We start from the raw sequence: 17,910 nt of genomic DNA, 5'->3' as shown, positions 1-17,910 counted from the left end.
TCACCATTTGGTTTTATTGTACTTAACAGCATGGTGGATCAGAGATCAGTATTCATCCCTCTCAAAATTTCCTGGCTGTGTATCCCTGCAGGAAGCAGGACGTTGTCTACAATTACTTGTTTTGTGGCAGATTTTGTCTCTAAAGTCTCTAATACCAATAGACGTGCATTGTGCTGCCATACTTTGAGGAAAGTTAATGACAGACATTCTTTGTAGGTTTTTTAAATTGTTTTAAAAGTTGATAATTAATACAAGTTTGTTTCCACAAAATTATATTCTGACACATACTTTACATATCTTTCAACTGACATTTGCTTTCACCATTATTTTCAACTCTACCAGTCTTTGGAGGTGCTTACAATGCTTCCACAAGTAGGTACACTGAGATTTCTATTTTCCTTGCTCCAGTACATTTAAGAGTTCCCACTTCAGAGTCAGCACTGTCACCTGAAAATCTGTCCAAGTGATAATGTTTCTCTATAACTAAAGCCCTGCTCAGAGCCCTGGTTTTGAGGCAGGCAAAAGTATTTTGGTCATAAAATAGTATTGGTAAAGCAAGTAAACGTATTGGCAAACTCAGGTCAATGCACCAAGTCACCTGCTCTCGTACCTACAGCATTCTCCAACTGCTTTGCTCCTTCAAGTTAGATTTGGTAGTACCATATTCACAGTCATTCCCTAGATAATCCCAAATGTGCACAAATACTGACTGAATATGACCCAGCAATGCTTGAGAGGAGTTCAAACAAGGAGCCCTGGTTGTCATTCTCCGTGCTAGCTCAGAGAGTGAAGCACTGGGTAGGGGCCATGCTGGGGAGCCCATTAATTCACTAAGGATCTAGTACAGACCTCCAGCAAGATGAGAACCTGACAACCCCGGACTACAAGAAACATTGAATGAAAAGCATCCAATACTGAAGGTCCAAACTTTGAATATTTGAATTCTGAACAAAGTCCAGCAAAGGGATGTGTAAATGACCAGTTACTGTTTCAAACACAATCTTTGGAAGCATCTTGCAAGGTTTAGGAATTTCCTTGCTTTGCACACTCTGCTGAATAAGGAATATGCACTTCAGCACTAGAGGATCCCGTTGATACAGCCCTCAACGACAGTGCTAGAGAGAAACGTGCACCACCCTAGAAAATTAAATCCATGCCTGAATCAAGTGCTAGGGAAGAGCAATAGTGAAACATCCGTTGCTGAATTAGTGTGATATGCTCCAGTGTGGAGTTTTTTCCTGCTTTCCAAAGTCAAATTTTATCTGACACTTTGCTTTTAAAGCTATTTGAATTTTGAAGTCTTAAGCAGTTTGTGACTAAGGAAGTGTACCATCTTGATAGAATAGTTTTCTCACAGTTTAAAATTAATTTAGGGTTACCACAGACTGAAAAATCCGGTCACTTCAGACTAGGAAGAAGGAGAAGAACACGGTTTTGAGTTGTCTTTCAATTAAATCCTACACTGATACATTAAATAAATTCAGTACTGTGCTAACTTAAAAACACCTGTAGGGCTTTCCTAAAGCTCTGATTTACTTCTATCAGAGACAGGATTTAACTCTATTTTCAATTCTAGATGACTCGGGCACAATTTACATTTGCTCAAGATTTTAGAGGTAAATAATATAACAACCCTGACAGGTTATAATAAATGGTTGTTTCAGGTACATACACACTATCAGATGATTATACTGCAGTGACAGAAGTGCAAGGCAGGATATCTTTTAAACAGATAGATTATGATTTAATACTACCATAGGATTTTTTTTCCAGTATAGGCAATAGTTCTGTATACTTTGAAATTAGGGATTTTATAAATTTTAGTCCTTCGTGCCTTCTCAAAATGTCCCTTTCAGGTTTGAATGTCTGTTTGGCTGCTAGGAAAAAAAAAAAACAAAAAACCACAAAACTAAAAAGCATCAGTTCTACAATTTGCATGAAAATCTCATGTTCTCTCACAGTTGCCATGTAGTAAGATTAAAATATGTTCAAGTACTCATGTACCTAATTATTTAGGGGTCTCAGGGAGAAAAAAAACCAGGAGCCACCACAGTGACTTTGAGGTCATTTGTGGTTCAATCCCACATCAAGAGGCATCTGGAGGCAGTTTGAATAAAGTTGCCAAGCCTATGTAGCAGGGAGCTTTCTGTGTTCAGACAAGAGGTGTGTTCTGAGGAGCTGGGAGAGGCTCTCACTGGTGCAGAGCTGAGCCCCCATCCCACAAGGCCGGGTCTGGCAGATGAAATGCTCCCTCAAGCTGTTTGAAGAGGGACCTCAGCAGCACAGTGAACGTGATGAGCACAGCCCAGGCCCTCCTTGTGTTTGACCTTCTGTTCTTACATTTGTTGGCAGGAGAAGCTTGTTAGAACAGAAACATTCACCACATGGGATAAGGCAAAGCAAGGATTTTCTTTCTCTTCACTTCACCCCTCCTCTTCGGTTATTTTCCTCCCTCCAAAGAGAGATATTATTTAGCTTTGTAACTAAAAATCACATTGGTAATAAGCATGTTAAATATATTGCCTAATTATATTACCGTTATTTTGTGAAGAATTCTGTGCTTTTGCTCAATTTTATCTCTTTTCTTCTCTTGCCTAAAGAATATTTATTAATTATGCATGCAAACATAATTAAGAATAACAATTGGTGAATTTTACCCTAGTGACATTTTTCTTTTAGTCTTCCACACAACTGTGACTGTACTGAGTTTATGCAAGTGGCAAAGGTTCTCTGCTAAAACCAGAAGTACTCTGTCTAAGATTCATTTGTGTGCCAACAGCACTAAATGTGGGAGAGTGGTTTTGCTATCTGGTTCCTGCTTATTCCTAAGTGATTAAAAGACTGTCCTCTGTACCAGAGAAATACTGACCAGGTACATAACTGAGTTAAATTCTAGTAGGGGTGCTAGAGGTGGCTGTTTGGGGGAAAAAAAAGAAAAAAAAAAAGTGCTTCTTAGATTATAAATATCTGATCAATATAATGTTGTTAGCCTGAATTATGAACTTTTCAAACATGAAGTGAATTATTCACAGTCATTCTATTTGATATTTGGAATATCAATCCATATTTCTATTTGATATATGGAAGGTAGCTGCATTTTGAGATTCTGAATACAGAGTGTTTGTCTTTTGTCCTCTTTTTGAAGGGAATTTATTCACACACAGCCTAAGAAAAGAATTTTACTCACAGCTGAGATCAGCACCCTGAAGTTTATCATAAAACATTCTGAAAATGACAGATCTGAATTAGTCTTCCAATAACTCTTACAGTTCAACTGTATCAGAACTATAGTTCTGTTCAAGTCCTTTTATTATTGAAAGGTTGGCAACTTTGAAAGAAATCACTCCAAATGCTGGCTATGAACAATTTCTGTTAGCAAGCACGTGTAATTGAAGAATAAAAGATTTGCCACCTATGCAAGATAGGCCACTAAGAGAACTAGATTGTTTTCCCACTCTGTGTATGAAAGGGGTCTAATACCTTGCCCTTTATTCCCATTTTTTTTTTAATATAAACTTGTTTTATACTATATAAAATATAAAAGGTTATTTTCAGCACTATGGGAAATAGGTTTATTTGCTTGTAATGCATGGGATGGAGGAAACCTGAAAATAAGCTTTAAGTGCATGAAAAAGTTGCTAACACTATGCATAAAATGCAGACTTTAATTCTGAAAATGGGCCTGCATAAGTGCCCTCCTCAGATCTCTGGGGATAACAGCTCAGGGCAGGACTGGAAAATTATTTAGGACATATCAGGAAACACTGACCCAAACAATGCTGGGTTGAGAAATCTTTAGAAAAATACAGTCTTGAAAATAATCCAAGACATTCAAATACAGAGTCTTCAGTGATGTGATGATACAGAGGGATCTGCAGTGATCAGATCTGTATAAATCACAAGTCACCTTAAATCAATGCAGAAACTGCAAATTGACAGAGTTTAGTGGCTAAAGTGGTATTTTGTTTCATCACTGCATTAATCCAGCACCTCATTACTTGTGCTTTTTTTTTTGCCTTACTCATTCAAGCTCAGTTTTCTGACTACAGTTTTGAGTCAGGCCTTCAATAGAAATACAGAATGTCTATCACACACCACAAAAAGCATATATATTCCCTATATTGCCATTGCAAACAGTGGTTCAAAGTGAAAGAGAAGATACAATGCTATTAATGAAGAGCCTAGATTAGGTTATACTTCCTCCCCTATTTCTTTTATGGTCTTCCTAATCCCATGATGTCTCACAAATCTGCTTTTCTGAGCAAGTTCCTCTCGCTACAAGGAACCTACTTTAAAAGATGGTTTAAGAATTCACAGAAGCATAGGAGAAAAGTAATTAGCCTGAATTCTGAATGTAAATACATGGCTAGAATGTATCAGAACGAGCTGTGCTGTCAGCAGCCCATTGCTTCCAAATGCAAAGCTGTCTATTCGAATTGACCAAATATTTATGAAAAGAGCTCTTATTTTATTAACCTTTTGAAACAGTTTTTAACAAAGAGCTCGGCATAAGATCTAGGCGGTCACTTCAGAAACCTTGGATGGAAATATGCTCTGATGGAGTACTTTTCAATGTAGTATATTCTGTTACGTTTATCTGACTCCGTAACTCACTTTTTATTAGATGTATGCCTCTTTTTCCTCTGTTTCCTCTTCACACTCATCTTTTTTCTTTGCCTCTGACACCCATTAGAAGTACTCAATAGTGAGAATAAGACATGCAACTTTGAACCTGAAACACCCTCAAGCCTTTCACCACTTCTTAACTTGTACAGCTTAATTGATTTTTCCTCCCAGCAGTGCTGATGCCAGATTTACATTTCCTCACTTTCAATCTCCTGCTACAGCTAACCATGTTCTTCTACTATTCTGTTTTGCCTGTAAGAATTTACTATTGAAAATGTTTGAGGAGGGAAGAGAATTTGTCTTTCTATCTCTCCCTTCAATTTCAACGATTGTTTTAGAGTACTTTAGTGCCTCTTTATATAAAATGTACTGAACCAAAAAAGAAAATTACATCACGTGACTTCAGGGTTACTGTAAAACTATATTAAAAGGGAAGACAATTGCTCCTAAATGATCTTCTCATAAACATATATATACACAAATGCACACATATATCGAATTACCAATTTAGAATGCCTTCACTTCAAGGAGAATACTATGTTACCATACAGTAACTGTTACACCAGAGGCAATAACTGCTATCTTCCAGACCAAGAAGGAAGGTGAGGAAAGAAGGCAGAAGACCAATTATTACATATCTGGATTTCAATTTTTTTGGTATTGTTTGTTTGCTTTATACAGGAAATGCTAGAGCATCAAAATTTCTCGAGTTGGAATTAAAATGGATTACATTTTAATATAATAATTTTTCATCCTTCATGGCTTGAAAAACAGTAATTTGAAGAGACTTTAGACTGAATAGTTCCATCAACTTACCATCTGCCTTCCCCTGCTAAGCCCCACTTCTTTCTCTCTATTAAAATTAGGATTTTTTTTTTTTAAGTGACACACAGAGAACTTTCTCTTGATTGATGATTTCTTGTTGTCATTAAAGAGTGGCAGTACAATAGCAGAAAGAAATTTTGAAAAAGTAGTGCTATTCTGTCATAAACCACCAGCAGGAATCTATCACTCACAGACCTGTAAGGTTTACTCTGGAGAATCTGACTCTGTTAATTGACACACAGAATTAATATGAGAAAATCAGACACTACTAAAAATCTTCATGTCACTGAATGATTGCATTGAGTTGGGAATCATGAAGCTTTGGGAAAGGTCACACTGCCTCTCCTTTCTCCTTCAAAACCAGAGAACTTTGCACAGAATTATAAGTGATAAAAAAGCAAAATAACTATTTGTATTTAGATAGACAATTTTCTGATAGAACTCTCCATATGTTATTTACATAGACACAATATATATTTTATACCCAGAGGTAATATATAGAATTTGTTTCTAACAAAGAAATTGAAAATCCCTATATAGGATAAATTTCACTTATGCTTACTGGCAAAGCAGCATGACATCAAGATTTGGCATGGAAAAAGAATTTCAATGAACATCTGAGGTTTATTACATATTGATCAACAAGGAGAGTACTTGTATTGAGGTGAGAAATGTGAGCCTTCTGACTATTCTGATTTACATTAGCAGAGGATGCAGTTCACAGAGTGCTTCTTCCAGTGTATCACCTTGCTAAACAAAAGCTATTTAAAACCCCTGACAGGTAGCTCAGATATTTTTGCTTGAGAAGGATCTCCCTGACACTCTAAAAGCACACACGTCCAAAGGTAAAATTTATACGTGGCTGGAATGAAGCAGAGAGTTTACAAGTAGAAAATAGAAGCACAAATCTTTCTATACTTTCATATAATCCTTCACCAATATCAACCCACAAATCATGCATTAAACCTAAAGCCAATCTTTCAGCTTTACAGGGGCACTGTGTTGGATGCATATAAAGATCATTTTGTTTAGGTCAAAGGGGAAAACTCAAGAAACAAGAACCCTGAAGGGTCTCTTTGGGAGCCAGAGAGGAAAAAATTAGTGCATGAAAGTGCCCTTGCTGTGTTTCCAGATGATGTTTTCATCCATTAACAGAAGCATGAAAGCACAGCCCTCAAGAGTTGTTGTGAGCCCAACCTCAAACCAGAGCAGCAGAATGAATCCAGGTCCCTAGCAGCACATAGCTAAATGTGATATTCACCCATTGGTAAGGTTACACTCAAGGCAGGTCTTTTCTATCAACACTGAGCACCTCCACAGAGTTTATTGTTCTTTTTCTAAGGGGAATGTGATCTTATCCATGGTATGGCACACAACGTGCTCCATAAAATATCTTTGTGTTACTCTAATTTCTGCAGTCCCATTCTCAAATAGCATACCAAGTCTGTGAGTTGTATCTCACTGAATGTTTTCACATACTTAATTCAATTTCCAGTGAATGCTTTTATTTCTACTGAATAGGGCATGAATTCATGACACTATCAATATTTGTTTGTCAGAGTAACTGATCCCTTCAGGAATTATGTTAACAATACCCTGAGATAGGACAACAGTACAGCAGGATTTAACCAGAGCTTTCACACTTTCAATTTTCAGAGAGCTCTGGACACATTCAGGATAGGATATACCTATTTTTATTTCATATTGAGATCTCTGTTTAAAGGCAGAATATCAAATGCATGAAATATTTTTTTTTTTCTCAAAGATGGACACAGAAGCCTCAAGCACTCAGTAGTTCAAATGCAGTACATCCTATGGAGATATTCCACAACCTAGAAAAATCTTCTGAGGTCAATCTAACAGAGAAATCCAGAATGCCTTTCCTTTCTTAAAAACAATGGAGTATTATGAAGTGTAATTATAATAATTACCTGTAAGAAAGGTAAGGTACAATCAACATAAGAAAGATATCTATTATTTTCTCCCCATATGTGCTATTTGAGTAACGTGCTTGAGTATATAAGGAATCATGAATGATGACTGAGAAAACAATACAAACAGAATAATCCATCAGGGAAGAAAAAAATCTCTGAAAATCTGTGAAAATTCTTTAAAACCTCACTTTGACAACTCTTAAATGAATGAAATGGTTTTGGCACAAGACGTTGACAAGTTATCTGACTCAAAGTACAGTTTCACATACTATAATTCTTTTATCCAAAACTTCAAAACAGAACTTGCAACAGACTGTTTCAAATAATTTTTAAAAAAATTATAAAGAATAGAATTTGTTATATTTCAGAAACTGCAGTATGGCTAATTTCAAAAATGAAAATCTTCAGGCAAAACTTGCAAAGGAAAAATCATACAGTAAAGCTATTTTAACAATTATTTTTGCAAGTTTGTTTCCCTTTTTCTCACCAGGTTTTGAATCTCTCCCCTTTGCTACAAGCAGAATTACGCATTTTTGGTAATTGTCTTGTGCCAAGAAATTAATAGTTTTTCAACCACCTGCCTAAACAGGTTGAGGAAATTATTGAGTGTGTTCTAATATACAGGCAAGTCAGCAAACCTTGGTTATTTCAGAGGAGAAGAATGGAATATCTTCTTAGCACCTTCTACCACAACTGAATGCTCTACAAACTCTGTGATTTAAAGAAGACAGGGAGTAGAATTTTCTCAAACAGAGAAGATACAGAAGTCATTTTTGGTCTGTATAAGTCATTATGGACCTTTAACTTGAAGTTCAGGCAAACTGAGTTCCTTATTATGTTTTCTTGGTCTTACAAGCTTACATCTAGGAATTTTACATCGCAGTGAACACAAAACCTGAGCATCCTACAGCTTTCAGTGTGGTCATCCCTCCAAAACCTTACTTTTACTCACAATTTTTTGATGAGGGCTGTAGCACAAATGCAGCAAATAACGTGCTCAGCCAGGCTTTGAACACAGGTTTCTCAAGCCATAAACTTCATCTAGTACTAAAGAGAACTGAGAAAAAGGCAGACCTCTCCCACCTCAAAACCTTAAGGTATTAGTCATGCCATTGTTCCTGGATCAGCATAAGTTTTCTTCTCTTAATTAAAAAAGAATAAATAAAAAAATGCACAAGACAAATTCACTCCTCTACTGCAGAGAAGTGTCCAGATCCTGATTGTCATCACTGAGGAAGGCAACACAAATGTACTTGCCATGGTTATCTGAAAGCCTGATCCAACAACAGGAATGGACACAAAGTTCACCCAAAAAGGGGAAGAAGAAAGCCAGAACATGAGATTAAAAGCCAGGCAAAACAAAATAGACGTGGCCCCCACAACCCCCAAATCCTCCTGTAAATATTTTTTCCAGTTTAACTCTTTAGGTGTTGCAGGGTTCTTCCTTGCCTGGTTGTCATTGTTGTGGGGATCTTTTGTGCGTGGGAGTGGGTTTGTATTGTTTTGATTTGGGTGGCTTTGGGGTTTTTTGGGGTTTTTTTCCAGATCTTTTGTTTAGGATTTGCCTACTGTTAAATAAAAAATAGTTGCCCAGTCAGTAAAACAGCCCAGGGTCAGAATCAGTTCTGCAGAGCAGGTGACGGTCTTTTGCTTCCATGAGTAGGGATCTGATTTTTTTCCATCTTACACTTTAAAAATTCAAGTCCAGTAAAGTGGTGTGTATGAATTTTTAACTCCCTATCTCAAGCCAAAGCTCTCTATAACCCATGTTCTCTGAACTCTGACCAGCATTAAGGTTGAGCTTGTTAAAAAATATAGAACACAAATCAACATTAACCTAACCCTGACAAATCCTGTAGTTACAGCGCAGCTCTCAGATAAATGAATATTCTAGAAGTAAATACATTACATAATAAAAATGCACATACAAAATGGTGAAAGATTAATTTAGATGCCTTAATAAATTCATTCTTTCCCAATTTATGTCAATGATTTGCATATAATAAAATTGTCCTTGAGCAAATATCTGATAAAGTAATAAACCTGTCAGCTGCATAAATTGACTGCTTGCTAAGGCTATCTGGCAGTTGGTTCGTACGGAGGCAGATGCTCTGCTATGACACAGTAGCTGCAGGAAACATTTGTCTGTTATGTGATAAGAGGGGAAAACAGAGTCAAGATTAGCTTGGATTTTACTCAAGCTCAATATTCATCACAGAAGAAAGGAATATGCTCTCTAACCAAATCTGCATATGTTAAGTCCCTTGAATGAGACTTTTTCAACTCATCTAAAAAGGATAAAGGTTTTTGCTAAGTGTGAGAGGAGATTAATAAACTGATTTGCAAATGAGCATTTATTTTTTTCAGAATGCTTCATGTTGATCACATTATTTAATGAATCACCAGCAAGTAACAAAGAGCAGAAAAGGAATCTACACAACGCATTAGACTAAAAAAACCCAAACCTAAAATGTTAGTCAGGCTAGGTCATTAAATACTCATGTTTTCAGAACACCTGTTTTAAGGATGATTAAACGGAGCCATTTACCCCAATATTCATGTTAAAACTGTTGCAAGGTGTTCTGCAGTCCTTTCAGCCAACAGCATGTGTATATGAAGACGTTCTTGCTCAGAGGCAAGCCTTGAAAACAACACAGCCCCTCCTAGTATTACATGAGAGCTATTTCTTAAGGAAAAAATGGAAAAATACTTGGGAAGCACAGATGGCAATTGCAAACTACTTTTCTACCCCTTTCCTTCCCATCTTCTGTGACCACACAAACTTGGAAGACTGTTCATACAACATTATGTATAAGCATTTACTGGGTTAAATTATTCAGGAGAAAATGGTATTAATTCTGATTTGTAGTTTCCAGTGATGATCTCCCTATAAATCATGTAGAGTGAAACTAATTTAAAGGAATGAAAGCAAAAAATGCAGGGTTTCTTACACTCAAACAAATAAGAGATGTAAAATTGAGGGTATTCCTGCCTTCTTGCCTGCTCTTCCCTTTAAGGAACCTGAACAAAACAAACCAGAGGCACAAACACAAAATCCCAGTCTAACTTTGTCTTTAAGATATTGACGAAATTCAGACAAAGTTCCATACAGACGATGGAATTCTTCCAGTTAAATAGAGAACACATTAATAGAATGGCAGACCTTCGCTTTTCAAATTCTTGGGAAGTGAGACTTTTCAAGGAGTTTGAAGTGATAATTGCCATGCACGATGCCAATTATTTATATGGCTGTGTCCAGTTGGAAAAGGCAATTTTCAGCATGTCTGCTCCTGATGTACTATGAGAAAATATGCCTCACAAGCAGAAAAATCAAAGCTGCACAAGAATCTGCTCCTAGTAGAAGTGAGAAGCGGATGCTTTCACATAAGGAGCTGTCAGAGTCAACTGAAAAAAGTCACCTTATCAGCAGCAGAATGACAGAGTCACAACTGATCCTATCCCAGGTCTATTACAAGCTTCAGATTCTCTTAGTCAAAGCTTAATGCAGCATTTGTATATAAATCTATATGTTAAAAAAGTGAACACAAAACCTAAAACAACAAACTGTGTTTTTCAAGAAATAATTATTGCAGAAGAAAGATGCTAGTTATATATATATCAACCAAACAGTTATAAAGCAAGATGCATAATATTTCCTATTACCTATACTGTATGATAATTGTATTATTGAAAGTTGAACACAAAGCAATCAAGTTTGTATATGTTACTGTAATTTATCACTTCCAGCAATAATGAAAAAATTGCTCTCAGTTCTCCAGAGCTTCTCAATTGTTTTGTACATCATCAGAGAGTTTAAACAGCCACATTTCAACACATCTCTGAGAAACAAACTGTTGATATTGTCTCTTTTCTTCTAGTCATTTTACCCTGAATGCGCAGTGTATTCCCAGCAGCTGTGCCAAAGTTCTTACCCAAGGGACAGAAATCAAGTGACCTGGGGGAAGAACCAAGTACCAAGCTCCAGCACCCCAGGGCACACATCAGTATTCTCTTCTCACAGAGCACCAGCTCAGACATTACCAGTGAACAGGAAACACAAAGGCTTGTGTTTCCCTGCAGAGGACACTGCCAGCATGCTTAGGCTTTATTTGGAAAATTTCTTTCTTTGCATCAGGCTCTAGGATCACTCTTCACCAGCACTGGGATAGTGAAGTTCTAGTCAATATTTTACATGCTGAATTTCTTTTTTTCTTTTTTTTTTTTTTTAAGACTTAAAAGCACATAGTATGGGCCTCAACTTAAGAGTATTTCAGCATGCTTTTCCCATCACGGTTATGCATCTTTGAAGATCTGGCCTTCATATTATGCTTATGCTAGTTATAGAGACTGGATACCCCATAGGAGACTGGTTACTGCTCCTTAATTCCGTGCCAGACCCAAGAGGCAAATTACAAGTCTGCCTCAATCTGCAACAGCTGTCTGCAGTGCCTCTGGAGTCAGGCAGAAAATAGAGACTGCAGAGTTATTTCAGTTTTTCTCCTTAACCCTTTTGTTTCCCATTATCCCCCAAGGGATCTTTGTGTGTCAAAAGTCATCATAGCAGCTAGGGGGATTTTTTTTGTTAGGTTTTTATTATTATTATTACATTTTTTCCCACTGTTTCAGATTGCAATTTTATTCTCTGTCCTGTCAGGGGAAGTGGTGTGACACCTGAAATTCCTAAAAACTCCTAAAGTATGTTTGAACAAATTGGCACTGCAGTGAGCGTAATTTACGTAGCAGCAACAAGGATTTAGTTAAATCAAAGGGAACTGGGGTATTTCAAAAATCTTGCTAATGAAGGTGCACATAGATACAATTTCTCTAATAAAAACAATGTAGGATGTAGCTGAAGACTCCAGGGCATTTTCTAAGTAGAATAACAGAGTAGTTTCTTATCCCCATCTAGTACAAGAAAGCAAAAATTTTATTCAATTTAGGAAATTACATAGGTATGTGAAAAATTAGATCTCAGTCTATTTCCTGAGGTGCCTAAAACCCAACACTGAAAATGCTCCTAATATGCTCCTCTGTGGGCAAGTCTGCAGTTGTGAGCCATTCTCTGGGTGTTGCAGTAGCTGCAAGTGAGCAGCTTATACCAAGATTGGCTGTGGAGTACATATGGCAGGAGAGATGCAAAAGAATATGAGAAAAATCAGAGGGATAGGTGGGAGTGGGTTAAGAGTTACACCATTGTGCCTGGGCTATATTCATCTTTGCAAGAAAATACTTGGGAAAAAACAAACAAACAAACAAACCACCAACAACAAAAAAAACACACCACATAGATTCTTGCTTAATAGAAATATCATGCTTTCAGAGATCTGTCATGATGCTTTAGATGACAAAATTCCCTCTACCCTCTGGTACTGAGAAATATCTCTTCCTCAAAACTGAGGAGTCTCACATATGTTTGCAATAATGTAATAGACAGCCACACATGATTAACCGTAAGTGAATAAAATTCTAGTCATCTGTCTGAAAAAACCAACAAAGCAAACACATGACCAATATGGGTCTCCTTTCACAAATCACCTTATTGATGTGGTGTCATTCCCCCTCTGACAATAAGTCAAAAATCAGCATCAAATTATGAAGTTGGATCTGCTTCATAAAATGCAAAGAGCCCTGAACAAGTTTTCTTTCAGAGTCTTCACCTTTCCTCACTTATTCTCTCATCTGGTATACGATGGTCAGCCACCCTCATCAACAGAGAAATGATATGTCGTATCTCCTTGTGCTCCTAGAACACACCGGGGTAGGGTGAAGGGCCTGGGGAAGCACTTCCAGGGGAAGCACTCCCAGGTGTCTTCCAGCTCTCTGACGTTTGGCAGGGGATTTTCTTTCTGGTGGGTTTTAACATTCTCAAGTTCTCTGTCTTGGACAATAAAGGTTCATAGATAAATAATTACAATATGTAGAACTAAAACTCCTTACTTAGTCTCCAATGAACTTAAAGGGAAGAGCTGTTCTTCACAGATTGTTCTATGGGTTTGGGGCTCCAAAAGGCCAAGTCTTGATCTTTAAATCCCTGGTCTAGCAGGTCACAATGTCTCCTGACTACATTGAAACTACTTACACAAAACAGATTAAGTGAAATATTCATGGCAGGAAACAATCCTGATGACATGCTAAAAGGTTGGGAGTCACCATTATAGGAATGTTTTATACACACAATAACACAATGTCTCTTTTTACTAGAAACCATTCAAATTTTTGGTAGTGAAAGCCTAATAAAGTGGAGATGTTCATCGGGCCTATAGAATTCGAAGCATAAAGCACGAGTCACTCAGACTTTTAGCAATGATGGTTTCTTGGGCTAAAGGTATGAATTACAATTCCAACTTCACACAGTGAAACTTTTGCACTAACTACAGAGGCTCAGTTTATACATTCTCAGTTTATACATGTATCTATATATATATACATTCAAAAGGAAATGAAAGGCAGAATGCATCCTTCTTTCCTGTACACAGACCCTGAACTTCAGCTGCTGTACTTGAGGAATGCAAGTAAGAAAGGTGTATGGTTCACGAACTGCATCAATTCCAGCTCCTTAAAAGGCAAAAACTTACTGGACTGGGCCAGTCAAAAAGTTTCAGCATCACAAGGTTTGTAACCCCAAAGTGATAACAAAAATAGAGTTGGAACACACCCACTGATCTCCTACCGTCTCTCTCGTGCTCAGGAACAATGAACTCCAACCTCTGGCATTCCAGCAATGCTTCTCCACAGGCTCCTTAGGGAAACAAGCAAAAGTCACACTTACTGCCACTGAGATAATAGCACTTGGTTTACTTCCATGTTTCAATTGTTCTCTGAATCATGAATGTCGCTTATCATATCAAGCAAGTCTCAGAAACCAGAAGAGCTTAATCAGACAGTATAAATGGTGCATCAGTTTTGTGTTATGCTGTGCTGTATAAGAGCTGGGCCCCTACAAGCCCTTACTCAGCCCCATACACAGCCCCCTGGGTCAGAGCTTTCCTTTCAGAATGGTTTTGGCTTAGGCAGGAGGCTTGAGCTGAGTATTCCAGCAGCTGGTGGCTGTTTAATATTTTCAGAAAGATTTACCATATGAGAGTGGAGAGAAAAAAAAAAAAAACAAACCTCACCCAGAACAGTGATAACAAAAAAAAAAACCAAAACAAAAACAGCACACCCAAATGCATCCATGATCAGAAAATCCTCAACCTTCAAACTTCTTGTAGCCTGGCAAACTGCTGAAAAAACCACTCTGTCCCTGTTGCTGCCCCCCTCAGGCACCCTCCACTGGCCAGTCTGACTGACAGGGCCCAGGGTTGGGATGCTTCATCTCACCCAACTCAGCTAGTGCTGTGACGGAAACACACAGGGAGATAGCAAGACTCTAGAGCTGAACAGTAAAAAAAAAAAAAAAAAAAAAAAAGCACAGGAGAGAGGCTCAGCTGGATGGAAGATGATGCTGCAGTGCTTTACACCACTCAGGTCTCACTCTCACACATTAGTGGCCTTTAATTAGTTCATTGAGATAGCTTAAGGTAAAAGTTGAGCTCATCAGTAGAAGAGAGCAGCTTTGGAAACAATGAGCACTTTTTCCAAATCAATATTCTGGATCTTCTATCTGCTATCACAATGAATCCGTATTACATTTCTTTTGTTTTATAACCCCTCAAGTAACCTGAGATACAATTCGTAAAAATGTTAGAATGAAATAAGAATGGAATTGAGCCTACACACTGTAGTGCAGCATCCCACAGCTCTACAGTATTTATTTCTTACTATCAATACACTAATTTTTAATAATGTGGATAACCACTGTTTTAATGCTTGTTCTGTTATCTGGATATATATGTAGTGATGCCAGTGGTAAATAATGGTAAAATGAATATTGTGTTAATACATTTCCTCATCCGCTATTTTTAAGGATGAATGAACAAAGTCAGGGGTGGTTCTGTAAAGATAGGATATCTGGGGAGTATATTCTCCCATAACCTCTTTGACTTGGAATTTAATACACAGATGTAAACACACCTGGTTTCTGCCGGGAATAAAACCAGGACCATCTCACAGGGAAGGCACAGGGCCAGGGCCAATAAAGGTCTGCACTGCCTACAATTTAGGCATCACAAAGTCTGTACTTGAGGAACTTGGCTCCTGCTGCTGCAATCCTCTAGTTAGAAGGTAGAAATGAGCCAAGACACAGACTTCTTGTTTATCACAGCATGAAAAGGGTCGTGGTTTATTCCTCTTTACAGCTCAACCATCCTGACTCCAACTATTCACTGACTCGGCTGTAGCAAGCTCCTACTGTGGGTTTCCCTTGCAGCTTCTGACTGCTGGTTGTTTCCTGCTAAACTCTGACTGCAGGCTTTTACCCAGCTAGACTGTGACTGCAGGTTCCAACAACAGGCTCTGACTGCACACCCAGACTGACCTCACAGCAGTGATTCTCTCTCCCCAGGCTCCTCCTTCCTCTTCATGATCCTCTCATTCGATCCTCCTCAACCCTCCTCCTCCCCCTTTATGAATTCCCCCTCACTAGCTAACCCACTCCCTTTTATCACGCTGATCTTTATTGGCTACAGCTGTGACTCATCAGGGGTGATGCTGAATTGGGTAATTAACACTGTCTTCTCCTACAGGCTCCAAAGTGAAATCCAAAGCCATAAGATTTTTAGGTTTTCTACACATTTGGTAAAGCACCTAAATCTTCCAATGCTGGTGCTGGTTAGAGATCTCCAATATGAAATGCTGAGCACAGACATACCTCTGGATTCTAGACCATGCTATCACGGCTATTTCCCATTTTTCTCCAAGAAAATTTCTGTAAAATACAGAAATCAGTCCTGCTGTTAGGGCTTGCCAGCAAGGACTTGCTGCTTTTACTTGGGCTCTTTAAACACAAAGACGTCACTGCTGGTTGTTCCCCTTTTAAATATTGCATTGCTTGTTGCACAGTGACCTAGATTCAGCAAGATAGAAGCAGAATTGTTTTGGATGCCAAAAGTGCTTTAAAAGAATGCCCTACTTGGACCCAAATAGCTGTTAACTCTACATCAGGGCTCTCCCCTGAGAGATAACAGTGGGAATTTAAATGTCTCCGGCCTGAGGGCAATAGTGAACTGTACTGTTCAGCTTCTTGGGCAACCCATTTTAGCTACCAGAGGATGCTGAAAAGAAGGCTAATGTTTTTTCTTCGGTTTGAAGACACTACAACTGCTGGCTGAGATGTTTCTGTCAGCAGCTCCGCTGGGCTCTTAACCTCCTGTTAAATCAGACCTTTCACCAGAGGGAGGGTGGAGTTCAAGCAGGAGACAGGTATTTGGTCTGAGGCAGATTTGGGCATATGAACATAAACATCTGCTAATATTCATATGAAGTGAGGCACAGGGGAGAGCTGTCCTTTGGAGTGATGCTTGGGCTCCAAAACTGTCAAAGTTTTTATCTTGGACACCTGAAGCATGGATAAAAACCATGGTTTAAACACAGCAGAAGTGAGTGCAGTGGGACAGGGTTTGGTTGTTTTTAGTATGCAGTTCTTGCCATATTAATAATCATTAATACCAAAACAAAATTTCCTCCTCTGCAGCTGTTTGCAGGCAGAGCCTGTAGTCAGTATCTTAGGAGTTCATCTCTTAGAATTCTTCTTCATTTCTCTGAATGCTTTGATTAGGGATTTTATTGTCTGAGAAAAACAAACAGCTGTCAATCTTCCAAATCAGCTGCTCTATTTTATGTTCATCATCCATTCTTATTTAATAACATGTGTGGTCTTAATATGTACAAATGTGAACCTTCACATTTTAAAGATTGGGTGTAGATTGCATGTAGACATGCAAAAACAACAAACAAACAAACAAAAATAAAAACCCAACCAAAACTAAAAAATGATAACAACAAGAAACAAACAAACCAAAACCAATATATCTACCTAATTCTCATTCCATCAATAGCTAAGATAGAATATTTCCTAGCTAAGAACACAGAACAGATGCAGGACCAACATTATTGATTTGATGTATTTGATTATAGGATTGTGACCCAAAATTTACTCATTCTTCTGATAATCCGATAGGACTGCTTTGTTTGTCTAATTGTTTCACTGAAATATATGATTGTACAAAGTAAATTGGAATGAGAACATTCATGATGGATCCCTAAGATTTTTTTTTTTTTAATTTATAGAATCAGAAATAGCTATAATATGAAACCATGAATCAAAAGATATTAGTGTCAATGTGAATTCTAAAATCATTTAGAATTTTAGACTCTATATTACAAGAAGGTAGATACTGGGCACCTTGATAACCACAGCTTTCCCAGGTATCAAGATTCAAAAAAACCTAAATTACAATACTCCCCTCCATGAATGTAAGTTTTGATCGGTTTTTCCATGACAATGACTGTAATTCTGCTCTTACAGATCTATTCAGATCTTAATACTGGATTAGATATTTGGTAAAAAAAAAAAAGATTTCCTCAAGCAGCTATAAATGCTTTGTATCATTATCAGAAGTAATGCATGAGTTTGGTATCTTTCAAA

General features: G+C 37.8%; 1 long non-coding RNA gene across 2 annotated transcripts in view; it reads right to left on the bottom strand.

Annotated features, from left to right (window-relative positions):
• The window catches only part of LOC120757293 (uncharacterized), a 96,363-nt gene extending 80,464 nt beyond the window's left edge, over positions 1 to 15,899 (bottom strand). Inside the window, exons 1-3 of one of the 2 annotated variants that reach the window (XR_005702454.2) lie at positions 15,802 to 15,899; positions 14,041 to 14,124; positions 12,383 to 13,263 (exon numbers count right to left, since the gene is read on the bottom strand). This is a non-coding gene — a long non-coding RNA (uncharacterized LOC120757293). Of the gene's footprint in view, positions 1 to 12,382; positions 13,264 to 14,040; positions 14,125 to 15,801 lie in introns of those variants that run through there. The other variant, XR_005702453.2, reaches the window with a different exon arrangement.
• Between the last annotated feature and the right edge of the window lie 2,011 nt (positions 15,900 to 17,910).

Source organism: Hirundo rustica, chromosome 10 (genome assembly GCF_015227805.2).
Source record: "Hirundo rustica isolate bHirRus1 chromosome 10, bHirRus1.pri.v3, whole genome shotgun sequence".
In the NCBI taxonomy this organism is placed as follows: Eukaryota; Metazoa; Chordata; class Aves; order Passeriformes; family Hirundinidae; genus Hirundo; species Hirundo rustica.
This window is presented reverse-complemented; position numbering and strand designations above follow the sequence as displayed.